This window comes from Panthera onca (assembly GCF_046562875.1).
Source record: "Panthera onca isolate mPanOnc1 chromosome E1 unlocalized genomic scaffold, mPanOnc1 haplotype 2 h2.Chr16_ul_10, whole genome shotgun sequence".
NCBI classification, from domain to species: domain Eukaryota; kingdom Metazoa; phylum Chordata; class Mammalia; order Carnivora; family Felidae; genus Panthera; species Panthera onca.
This window is the reverse complement of record NW_027675809.1, coordinates 593,816-606,782: the sequence shown is the minus strand read 5'-3', so window position 1 is coordinate 606,782 and position 12,967 is coordinate 593,816.

Genomic DNA, 12,967 nt, shown 5'->3' with positions numbered 1-12,967 from the left:
CAATGGAATACTACTTGGCAATGAGAAAGAATAAAATTATGCCATTTGCAGCAATGTGGATGGAACCAGAAGGTATTATGCTAAGTGAAATAAGTAAGTCACAGAAAGACAGATACATGTTTTTACTCATGTGGATCTTGAGAAACTTAACAGAAGACCATGGGAGATGGGAAGGGGAAAAAAAAGAAATAGTTAAAAACAGAGAGGGAGGGAGGCAAACCACAACAGATACTTAAATACAGAGAACAAACTGAGGGTTGATGGAGGGTGGGGGAGAGGGGAAAGAGGGTGATGGGCATTGAGGAGGGCACTTGTTGGGATGAGTATTGAGTGTTGTATGTAAGCCAATTTGATAGTAAATTCTATTAAAATATATATATAAATAAATAAAATACTTGACTCAACAATAATAGATAATAATCTCCTAATTTAACTTGTTATTTATGGAAAAGGAAAATTACTATGTGGTGTATATGGGAAAATTTCAGGCAATTTGATCAGAGTCTTCCATAAAAGTACACTATCTCTGAATTTTATTTACTCAGCATACCAGTTTTTCTAAACTCTGAAGTCCTTGAAAGTAGAAAGTGTACTTTAATTATCTTTGTACCCTTAAGACCTAGCATATTTCAAATATTAGATATGTAATTTGAGGGAAATGGTTCTTCTCTAACAACTTTGCACATCTCCACCTAGGCCACATAAATATATCTTGACCACAATCTTACCAAAGTCTTTCTTGAAAGCGTCACACTTCCTCCTGGAATAAGGAGAAGTAGACAGCCTTGTGAAGAGCTGCCACCAAGCAGTGTCTCCATCTGTTTCCCTATCTACAGGAGACAGTCACAGGTCATTTCTCATTCATCTCCCTAGTTTCAGTTGAACACAACTTTCCGCCTCTCTCCCTTAGGATACAGCTGCAGATTTCTGTATAAGTCTATAAAACTTGCTGCGTACCATTTGAGTGAGCTCCCCAGCAGCAGAACAACTCATCGTATGTCCCACCAGTCCACTGTCCAGCTGGTTCCGTGTTGTACTCTGGGACTAAAGTGTCAGAGATCCAACACCATGCTGATCTTACTTCTTGGGTATAAGTAATAAACTATCTTAATCCATTTGGGCTCATTGTCTCATTACCATCAAAATCTGTGGAAATGTGACGAGCCAACCTAGCAGTTTCAGTGGCAATCTTTGTGATCCTGTTAAATACCATACCTCTTCTTAGGAACTTCTTGACCACTTGTCAGTAACTAATGTATGATGACTAAGTAAATAAAAGTAGTGGAAAATAAGAACAAAAAAAAAGGGAAATTTGCCTACAATGAGATGAATGAAGTTTTTTAACAATTGCTTCAAAAATACACCAGTCATATGTCACTAGCCATTCCATGATTATCATAGTAATTGAAAAGACTTTTTAAAAAAATTATATTGGGAATATATGAAAGATTACTTCATTTTTCCTTTTATTATACAATGATAGGTAGGATTTATGGATATACCATAATTGAGGAGGGTCATAGAACATGGCCAACATCAATAATAGTTTCTTCCAGGTTTATAAAGTAGGGTGAATCTAAACAATTCAGGAGTATAAATTGCCTCTGAGTGGACTCTATCTTCTAGGGCAGGGTCAGCAATGTTTCTATAAAGGGCAAATAATAAATACTTCAGGCTTTGTGGATGATGTCATACTTCTCAATTATGTTGGTGTAGTACAAAAGCAGCTGTAAACAATGTGTAAACAAATCAGTGTGGCTGTGTTCCAATAAAATTTTATTTATGGACACTAAAATTTTAAATTTGTGTAAGTTTTATGTGTCACAAATAATATCCTTTTGGGTTTTACAATCATTTGAAAATGTAAAAATGATTCTTAGCTCATGGGCCATATAAAAATAGGTGGTGAAAAAATAAAAAGATACGTGGCAGTGGGCTGGATTTGGCCAATGGACGATAGTTGGCTCATGTCTGACAGGGAATAGGGCACGTCTTCTATCACAGGATTTCTGAAGAACTGGATTTATAAGTTGAGGATTGACATAGAGCACAACGAAGAGAAGTGGACTTTCACAATATAAGGTTTTCATACTCTGTTTTTCTGAGTCTGCATCATTTTATTATTTTTATCTTTACCTTTTTTTTTATAGATAATGGGAAGGTTGATCTTGATAAATTGATGGATGGAGTGAAAACTCTTACAGGTGAGAAGTTAATATAAATCTAAGAATATACTCAAAATTATATTTCAAAGACTTTTATTTCTTTGCTTATTCTACCATTTTATCCTTCATTTAATAGATCGTTTTTTATCTAATTTCTTAGAGTTAGACTTTTAAATCTCTGCATGTTAGTAATAAAATTTAAATTCTGGGGTGCCTGGGTGGCTCAGTTGGTTAAGCAGACGACTTTTGATTTTGCCTCGGGTCATGGTCTGAGGTTCATGAGATCAAGCACCACATGGGGCTCTGCCCTGAAAACATGGAGCCTGCTTGGGATTTCTGTCCCTCTCTTTATCTCTGCCCCTCCCTCACTCATTCTCTCTCTCTCTCTCTGTCTCTCTTTCTCTTTCAAAATAATAAATAAGAATAAATAATTTCAATTCTGTGTCTTGGTAGCAAATTCTTTTTTTTTAAATTTGACATTAATATATGACACCTCTTCTATGTTGGGGAAAAATATTCTGTATTAAATCAGTGAATAATAGAGTTAGGACGGAGGGGAAGATGGCGGTGTAGGAGGATGCTGGGCTCACCGCGTCCTGCTGATCACTTAGATTCCACCTACACCTGCCTAAATAACCCAGAAAACTGCCAGAAGACTAGCAGAACGGAGTCTCCGAAGCCAAGCGCAGACGAGAGGCCCACAGAAGAGGGTAGGAAGGGCAGAGAGGCGGTGCGTGCTACGGACTGGCGGGAGGGAGTCGGGGCGGAGGGGCAGCCCGCCGGCCACGCGGAGCCCCCCGAGTCTGGCTGGCAGAAGCAGAAGGGCTGGACGGAGTGTGTTCCGACAGCAAGCGGGACTTGACATCTGGAAGGTTATAAGCTAACAGCTCTGCTCGGAGAATGGGAGGGCTGGAGGACAATGGGAGGGAGAGTTGCTGAGCCCCGGGACGACAGAGCTCAGTTTGGCGGGGAAGAAAGGCACTCGCCAGCGCCATCTCCCTCGCCCACCCCCCAGCCAAAATCCCAAAGGGAACCAGTTCCTGCCAGGGAACTTGCTTGCACCACGCAAACACCCAACGCTGTGCTTCTGCGGACCCACACCTCCGGCGGCGCACCTGACTCCCTCCAGCTGCCGCAGGGCCCCTCCCAAAGCGGATCACAGAAGGAGAAGCGAGCTAAGCCTGCCCCTCCCGCCCCCATGCACCTTGCCTATCTACCCCAGCTAATACGCCAGATCCCCAGCACCACAAGCCAGGCAGTGTGCAAGTAGCCCAGACGGGCCACGCCACCCCACAGTGAATCCTGCCCCTAGGAGAGCGAAAGAGAAGGCACACACCAGTCTGACTGTGGCCCCAGCGGTGGGCTGGGGGCAGACATCAGGTCTGACTGCGGCCCGCCTGCCAACGCGAGTTATTCAAGACAGCACAGGGGAAGTGCCCTGCAGTTCCGCACCACTCTAGGAACTATCCAAAATGACCAAATGGAAGAATTCCCCTCAAAAGTATCCCCAGGAAATAACAACAGCTAACGAACTGATCAAAAAGGATTTAAACAATATAACAGAAAGTGAATTTACAATAATAGTCATAAAATTAATCGCTGGGCTTGAAAACACTATAGAGGACAGCAGAGAATCTATTGCTACAGAGATCAAGGGACTAAGGAATAGTCAGGAGGAGCTAAAAAATGCGATAAATGAGCTGCAAAATAAAATGGAAATGACCACGCTTCAGACTGAAGAGGCAGAGGAGAGAATAGGTGAACTAGAAGATAAAATTATGGAAAAAGAAGAAACTGAGAAAAAGATAAAAAAAAATCCAGGAATATGAGGGGAAAATTAGAGAACTAAGTGATGCACTAAAGAGAAATAATCTACACATAATTGGTATTCCAGAGGAGGAAGAGAGAGGGAAAGGTGCTGAAGGGGTACTTGAAGAAATCATAGCTGAGAACTTCCCTGATCTGGGGAAGGAAAAAGGCATAGAAATCCAAGAGGCACAGAGAACTCCCTTCAGACGTAACTTGAATCGATCTTCTGCACGACATATCATAGTGAAACTGGCAAAATACAAGGATAAAGAGAAAATTCTGAAAGCAGCGAGGGATAAACATGCTCTAACATATAGAGGGAGACCTATAAGACTCATGATCGATCTCTCTTCTGAAACTTGGCAGGCCAGAAAGGAATGGCAGGAGATCTTCAATGTGATGAACAGGAAAAAATATGCAGCCGAGAATCCTTTATCCAGCAAGTCTGTCATTTAGAATAGAAGGAGAGATAAAGGTCTTCCCAAACAAACAAAAACTGAAGGAATTTGTCACCACTAAACCAGCCCTACAAGAGATCCTAAGGGGGATCCTGTGAGACAAAGTACCAGAGACATCGCTACAAGCATGAAACCTACAGACATCACAATGACTCTAAACCCGTATCTTTCTATAATAACACTGAATGTAAATGGACTAAATGTGCCAACCAAAAGACATAGGGTATCAGAATGGATAAAAAAACAAGACCCATCTATTTGCTGTCTACAAGAGACTCATTTTAGACCTGAGGACACCTTCAGATTGAGAGTGAGGGGATGGAGAACTATTTATCATGCTACTGGAAGTCAAAAGAAAGCTGGAGTAGCCATACTTATATCAGACAAACTAGACTGTAAATTAAAGGCTGTAACAAGAGATGAAGAAGGGCATGATATAATAATTACAGGGTCTATCCATCAGGAAGAGCTAACAATTATAAATGTCTATGCGCCGCATACAGGAGCCCCCAAATATATAAAACAATTACTCACAAACATAAGCAACCTTATTGATAAGAATGTGGTCATTGCAGGGGACTTTAACACTCCACTTACAGAAATGGATAGATCATCTAGACACACAGTCAATAAAGAAACAAGGGTCCTGAATGACACATTGGATCCGATGGACTTGACAGATATATTTAGAACTCTGCATCCCAAAGCAACAGAATATACTTTCTTCTCGAGTGCACATGGAACATTCTCCAAGATAGATCACATACTGGGTCACAAAACAGCCCTTCATAAGTATACAAGAATTGAAATCATACCATGCATACTTTCAGACCACAATGCTATGAAGCTTGAAATCAGCCACAGGAAAAAGTCTGGAAAACCTCCAAAAGCATGGAGGTTAAAGAACACCCTACTAAAGAATGAATGGGTCAACCAGGCAATTAGAGAAGAAATTAAAAAATATATGGAAACAAACGAAAATGAAAATACAACAATCCAAACGCTTTGGGATGCAGCGAAGGCAGTCCTGAGAGGAAAATACATTGCAATCCAGGCCTATCTCAAGAAACAAGAAAAATCCCAAATACAAAATCTAACAGCACACCTAAAGGAAATAGAAGCAGAACAGCAAAGGCAGCCTAAACCCAGCAGAAGAAGAGAAATAATTAAGATCAGAGCAGAAATAAACAATATAGAATCTAAAAAAACTGTAGAGCAGATCAACGAAACCAAGAGTTGGTTTTTTGAAAAAATAAACAAAATCGATAAACCTCTAGCCAGGCTTCTCAAAAAGAAAAGGGAGATGACCCAAATAGATAAAATCATGAATGAAAATGGAATGATTACAACCAATCCCTCAGAGATACAAGCAATTATCAGGGAATACTATGAAAAATTATATGCCAACAAACTGGACAACCTGGAAGAAATGGACAAATTCCTAAACACCCACACGCTTCCAAAACTCATTCCCATTGTATATATGCCCCATATATACCCTCATATCCCATTGTATATATACCCCACATTTGCTTTATGTATTCCTCCATCAATGGATGCTTAGGTTTTTTCCATGTCTTTGCTATTATAAATTATGCTATAATGGATGTGAAGATGCAGTTATCTCTTCAAGACAGTGATTTTGTTTACTTTAGATATATACCCAAGTCATAATTTCTGGATCATATGTAGTTCCATTTTTAATTTTTTGAGGAACCTTCATACTCTTCACGTTGACTGCACCAATTTACACTTTCACTAGCAGTGCACGAGGCTTCCCTTTCCCCCACATCCTTACCAGTACTTTCTATCTCTTGTCTTTTTGATGATAGCCATTCTAACAGGTGTGGGGTGATACCTCATTGTGGTTTTGATTTACATTTCCCTGATGATTAGTGAGGATGAGCCACCTTTTAATGGACCTGTTGGCCATTTGAATATCTTCTTTGGAAAAATGTCTTTTCAGATATTTCACCCATTTTTAAATTGTGTTATTTGGTTTCTTTGTTATTGAGGTATATGAGTTCCTTATATAGTTTGGATATGAACCTCTTATAAGATATATGGTTTGTAAATATTTTCTTCCATTACATAGGCTGTCTTTTCATTTTGTTGATTCTTTTTTTATTATTATTATTCTCAAGTTAGTTAACATACAGTGTAGTCTTAGCTTCAAGAGTAGAACCCAGAGATTCATCTCTTACATATGACACCTAGTGCTCATCCTGAAAAGTGCCCTCCTCAGTGCCTGTCACCCATTTACCTCCCCTCCAAACCTCATCAACCTCAGTTTGTTCTCTGTATTTAAGGGTCTCTTATGGTTATTTTGCCATGCAGAGAAGCTTTTCAGTTTGATGTAGCCCTACTTATTTGTTTATTTTTTATGTTGTTGCTTGTGCTTTATAGGAGTCACATCCAAAAAATCATTCCCAAGAGCAACATCAAAGAGCTTTTTTCTCCGTTTCCCTTGGGAATTTTATGTATGATTTCAGGCCTTACATTTAATTCTTTAATTCATTTTGAGTTGATTTTTGTGAACAGTTTAAGACAGTGGTCTAATCTCACTCTTTGTCATATAAATATCCAATTTTCCTAACACCATTTAATGAAGACACTCTTTTCTCCATTGGGTATTCTAGGCTTGCTTGAATATTGTTGGCTTCTGTGTCAAATAGAAGTTGGCCATATATGTATGAGTTTGTATCTAAGCCCTTGATTCTCTTTCATTGGTCCAAGTGTGTGGTTTTATGCCAGTGCCATACTGTTTTGATTACTATAGCTTTATAATATGGTTTGAGGTAAAAAATTGTGATCCTCCAGCTTTACCCTTCTTTTGAGGATTGGTTTAGCTTTTGTGGTTCCAAATGAATTTTAGGATTATGTTTTATGTATGTGTAAAAAATGCCATTGGAATCTTAAGAATTACATTGAATCTATAGATGGCATTGCCTTAGTGTGGACATTTTAATGTTAATAATTCTTCTAATCTATGAACACAGGATATCTTTCTATTTGTGTCTCTTCCAAATTTACTCCTAAGTACTTTATAGTTTGTGATGCTGTTGTAAGTGACATTATTTTCTTCATTTCTTTTTCTGATAATTCATTGTTAGTATATAGAAACACCATTGATTTTTGTATGTTGATTTTGTATCCTGCATCTTTACTGAATTCATTCATTAAATTTAACAAGTTATTATTTTTTTTTTTGGTTGAGTCTTTAGGATTTTCTATACTTAAAATAATGTCATCTGCAAATAGACACACTTCTTTCTTTCTTTCTTTCTTTCTTTCTTTCTTTCTTTCTTTCTGATTCTGGTGACTTTTATTTCTTTTCTTGCCTAATTGTTCTAGCTAACACTTCTAGTACTATACTGAATAGGAGTGGTAAGAGTGAGCACTTGTCTTATTTCTGATTATAGAGGAAAAGCTTTCAACCTTTCACTATTACAGTATGATGTTAAGTATTGAGTATTGTCATACATGGCCTTTATTATGTTGAGATTCTTTCCTTCTCTACCTAATTTAGTGACAGCTTTTATCACGAATGGATGTTGAATTTTGTCATATGCTTTTTCTGCATCAATTGAGATGATCATGTGATTTTTATCTTTCATTCTATTAATGCAGTATGTCACATTTATTGATTCGCACATGTTGAAATACCTTTGCATCCTAGGGATGAATCCCACTTAATCATGCTATATTATCCTTTTAATGTGCTATTGAATTGGTTTGCTAGAATTTTGTTGAGAATTTTTGCATTTATATTCATCAGGGACATTGGCCTATAGTTTTAATTTTTTTGTAGTATCTTTGTCTGGCTTTGGTATCAGGGTAAATGCTACCTTGTAAATGAGTTTGGCAGTGTTCCCTTCTCTTAAATTTTTTGGGAAGAATTTGAGAAGGATTGGTATTAATTCTTCATTAAATGGTAAAAATTCAGCAATAAAACCATTTGTCCTGGACTTTTGGGGAAGAAGATTTTGATTATTGACTCAATATCCTTACTTGTTTTTGGTCTCTTCAGATTTTCTGTTTCTTCATGATTCAATCTCAGTAAGTTGTATGTTTCTAGGAATAATTTATCCGTTTCTTCTAGGTTGTCAATTTTGGGGTCTCTGCTCAGGCACCATTATAACCAGATCTGTAGGATGGACTATGCAACTTCCCAGGTGTTCTGGTTAGGCTTCTTGGTCAGATAAGGCTGGAAGCTATATTCATCCCTGGTCAGGACTTTGAATTTCCTTCCCAGCCCAGTCTCTATATCATAGGCTCCTTTGCTGATAAGTCTTATTGGCTGGGTACCTGAGTCAGGCAGGAGTATCCGTCAATATCCCTGGCCAGATAGTGCCACTAGCTCAGTTCTGCAGAGAGGCAGAGCCAATGAGTGGGCTCTTCACTCAGGCACTGCTGTAAGAGGGGCTGTAGGGTAATCTACACAGTCTCTGGGATGCTCTCAATAGGTTTTCTGGTCAGGCAGGACAGAGGACTATCTATACTCAGCAATAGGCAGGAGCCATGAATTTGCTTCCTCATCTGGATGGGGTGATAGAAGAGGCTCCAAGGTCAGAAAGGCTTATTGGCTCGGGACCCAACTCAAGCAGAATGGTTCCCTGGCCAGAGGGACCACCATCTTGGCTCTGCAGATGGGCAAAACCACTGTGTCAGATATCTACTCAGGCACTGCTGCTAGGAGAAACAATCTGCCAAGATCCACGTGCTGGTTAATGTAAGCCATGTTTCCCTTCTCCATCTCATTCTGATCTCAAATGGTTAAGACCCACGGATACCTCCCCCCCCCTCCCCAATACCTATGGGACAGGACCCAGGTGGGCCTTCCAGGAAGCAACCCCCAACTCTGGAGGAGCTGGATGTCTACCTTGGGCTCTCTTTTTCCCACCAGAGAAACCATAGCTCTGGGAAGCCCTCTCAGTGCAGCACTATACTAGCCTGGGAGAGGGGCAGTGCAGCCAGAGCATAGCTGATTGTCTTACCCTTCTAATGTGGTCCTTCTCAGTCTCTGTGGTTCAGGGAGATTCATCAGCCTCACAACCATATCCTGGTATTTTCACAATGGTGTCTTGTCTGTGGATACTTGCAAGATGGTCTTTTTGTGAGGGGGACTGAAGTCAGGAAAAACTTATGTCACCGTTTTGATGACATCACTCTCTATATATTTCAATATAAATGTAATTTTGTAATAATAAAATTAATTATAATTTAAAGTTAAAGAAAATTAAAATAAAATGCAAATTGGTCCATATCATTCCTGAACTTATAACCACTCAATGATTCTATATAACCTAGTAGATAAAGGCTAAGCTTCTTAAAATTACTTACAAATCCCTTAATAATCTGAGTCCAACCTACCTCTCTTGTATGAACTTTCCTTTCCCAAATCCATACTTTATTCTTCTGCAGTGCTGAACCGACTATAGTTCTCCATGCACTGCATATGTATATGTTGTATATGTTGTACCCAGGTGTGGTTTTACTTTATATTTCTCAGCCCCTCTTCCATGTAGAAGACTCTTTCTATGCATTCCCCTTTCCTTTAGTTAAAATCTGATATTTTAACTTGTCCAGGCACTACATACTCTATGATGTATACATTTAACAGTCTAGTTTGAATTAGTGGTTCCTATATGAGCTATGGCACTCATGGCTCACAGCAGTACCTGAAGTGCTACCAGAGAGCTGATAAATACCAATGATCCAGAAACACTGGAAAAATAGATCAGCTTAAATCCTTGAAATTCACAGATTTAATATAAGTATGTATAAAATTATGATATTAATGGAATTTATGTGGAATTTTCCATCAACATATATCCTTTGTATATGTTTTTTGGAGCTCATGACATTGATTACATGTCTCAATTGTCCCTTCTCTTCATAGCTAATGGAAAAGTTGATCTGAATAAAGTGATGGATGGCGTGAAAGCTGTCACAGGTGATTGAGAAGTTAATGTAAACATAGGATCCTAATTTTTACAGTACTGTTTTTCTTCATGCCTTAATTGCTAGGCTAATTCTATCATTTTTACCTCCTATTTGTTTAAGGTTTTCATAGCCAGTAGCCCAGAAATTGGAGAATTTTCTGATGTATTCTTCACGAATACGCTTCATTTTCCTTATTGTAAGACAGCCAAAACGTACAATAAAGGGTGAAATGAATCTTTGGAAAAGACCCTGGTAATTACTTAAAGGAGAGGTGATACATTCTTCATGTCAATAGAATTATGAAGATAAGCCATCTGCAGGTTGAAAATTGGCAAAAGAGATCTATAATACCCACTTTGTGTCATTGTCATTTTGAGTATGTTAGTCCAAGCCTCCCAAGAAGCAAAAGCCGGGGCAGGGTTAAACATGCCAGGACATTATTAGGGGAAATGCCTGCGTAAGAGAAAATAAGGAGGATGCCTGAAAGGCTGGGAGGCTGTCAGACTGCAGGGCAAATCTGGCACCAGGTGAAGGAAAGAGGAAGAAATGTTTGGGCGGAAGCATCCTAGATTGTCATGCAGTCTGAGGAGGGCCTGGCAAAAGTGCTTTCAAGAATCCTCTGGTTAGAATCACCATTCTGTATCTTCCAGGAACAGGGCTCCCCTAGTATCTTGGCTGCACTTGTGATTGGCCAGTGCCAATGATACATATGGCATTAGTGCAAAAAAACACAGGTTAATTTCAAAGCAGAAGGTGGGGCCCTTGGTTAATTATGTTCTCCATAGTTGGAACTCCTGTGGATACATTCTCATGACCGCCGTTGAGAGTGCCATCTCTCTCTTTCTTGTTTTTTTATTAAGTATAATTTATTGTCAAATTGGTTTCCATACAACACCCAGTGCTCATCCCAACAGGTGCCCTCCTTGATGCCCATCACCCACTTTCCCCTCTCCCCTACCCCCGATCACCCCTCAGTATTGTTCTCAGTATTTAAGAGTGAGAGTGCCATCTCTTATTAGCCTTTAGAAAGCTGGGGCACCTGGGTGGCTCAATCGGTTAAGCGTCTGACTTCAGCTCAGGTCACGATCTCATGGTCCGTGAGTTCAAGCCCTGCGTCGGGCTCTGGGCTGATGGCTCAGAGCCTGGAGCCTGCTTCTGATTCTGTGTCTCCCTCTCTCTCTCTCTGCCCCTCCCCCATTTATGCTCTGTCTCTCTCTGTCTCAAAAATAAATAAACTTATTTTAAAAAAAGGCAATTATGTTTCCATAAATGACATTATCTCCATGTATTTGGGCAGAGCTCAGTGATCATTACTTTCCCCAGCTCATAATCCTATTGTTTTAGCATCATAATTTAGTTTAATTATTTGCAATAATTTGATTGTACTTAAATTCCATGTATGTCATTGTTTTGATCTTTTTGTTAAGGAGAAAATGTTGATGTCAGTAGCGTTAAAGCTGTTCTGGGAAACATGGGGATCAAGCTCAAAGGTAAAGAATGCTTGGAGCTGGTGAAAACTCTTCCTTTTAAGGGTAAGCATTTTAAATATTGATGTATTCAAAGAGTGGTTTTTTTTAAGTTTATTTATTCATATTGAGAAGGTGAGAGCATGTGTGAGTTGGGGAGGAGCAGAGAGAGAGGGAGAGCGAGAGAATCCCAAGCAGGCTCCGCACTGTCAGCACGGAGCTGGACTCGGAGCTTGATCTCACAACCCGTGAGATATGACCTGAGCCAAAACCAAGAGTTGGATGCTTAATTAACTGCGCCACCCAGCTGTCCCCAAAAAGAAGTTTTAGATTTCTGCGTCTGCGAGAAGCTCTAAAATTACCTCCATTTCCTAAGTTCTAGGATATAGAAAATCCATTTCAAAAAAAAAAAAATGTTTTTTTAGAAAGTCCACTTATACCTGAAATGAATCCCTAGGTGGTTTTACTTTTAGATTAGGAAGCAGCATTTCCATTATGATGAGTCTTTTTATCAATAGGGAAAAACAAAAAAGGAAAAAACAAAGGTTAAACTGGGATTTGTGAAAGAAGAAAGGATTAATAATTGGAAGTGAATAAAGGCAGGATTGGGAAGAAGAACAGAGGTGTGCATGATGTGCTAAATTTCACCCAATTTTCTCTCAAATTTTATTAAAATAAGAGAAAACTCTCGAAAAGTCATTTTTCCTAATTTCTCTGTGATTTTCCACATTTCTCTGTGACTTAAATTCTGCCTTTTCTTACAGATGATGACAAGATCTTTCAAAACAGGTTGCTAGAAGTTGTGATGTCTCTAAAAGGTACGTGAGCGGCATAATGAGAGTGTAGACCAATATGGGATCCTTGCTTTTATACTGTTTCCAAGGTATCAGTGGTTGCTGCTATACTGATCGTATATACTGATTGCAAATTTATGCTCCCACTGAAGATCAAGCTTCACGGTAGCTGCTGATCTTTTACTTTATATCTAGGAAGAAAGCCTTCTACTTTCTCAAGATTCTTCCAAACTTTTCAAGAGAAAAAATACCAGATTTCAAGTTTGCATAGCAAAATGTGACAGACAAGAATTAGTACTGATTCAGGGAATTTAATCAGCTGCAGATAA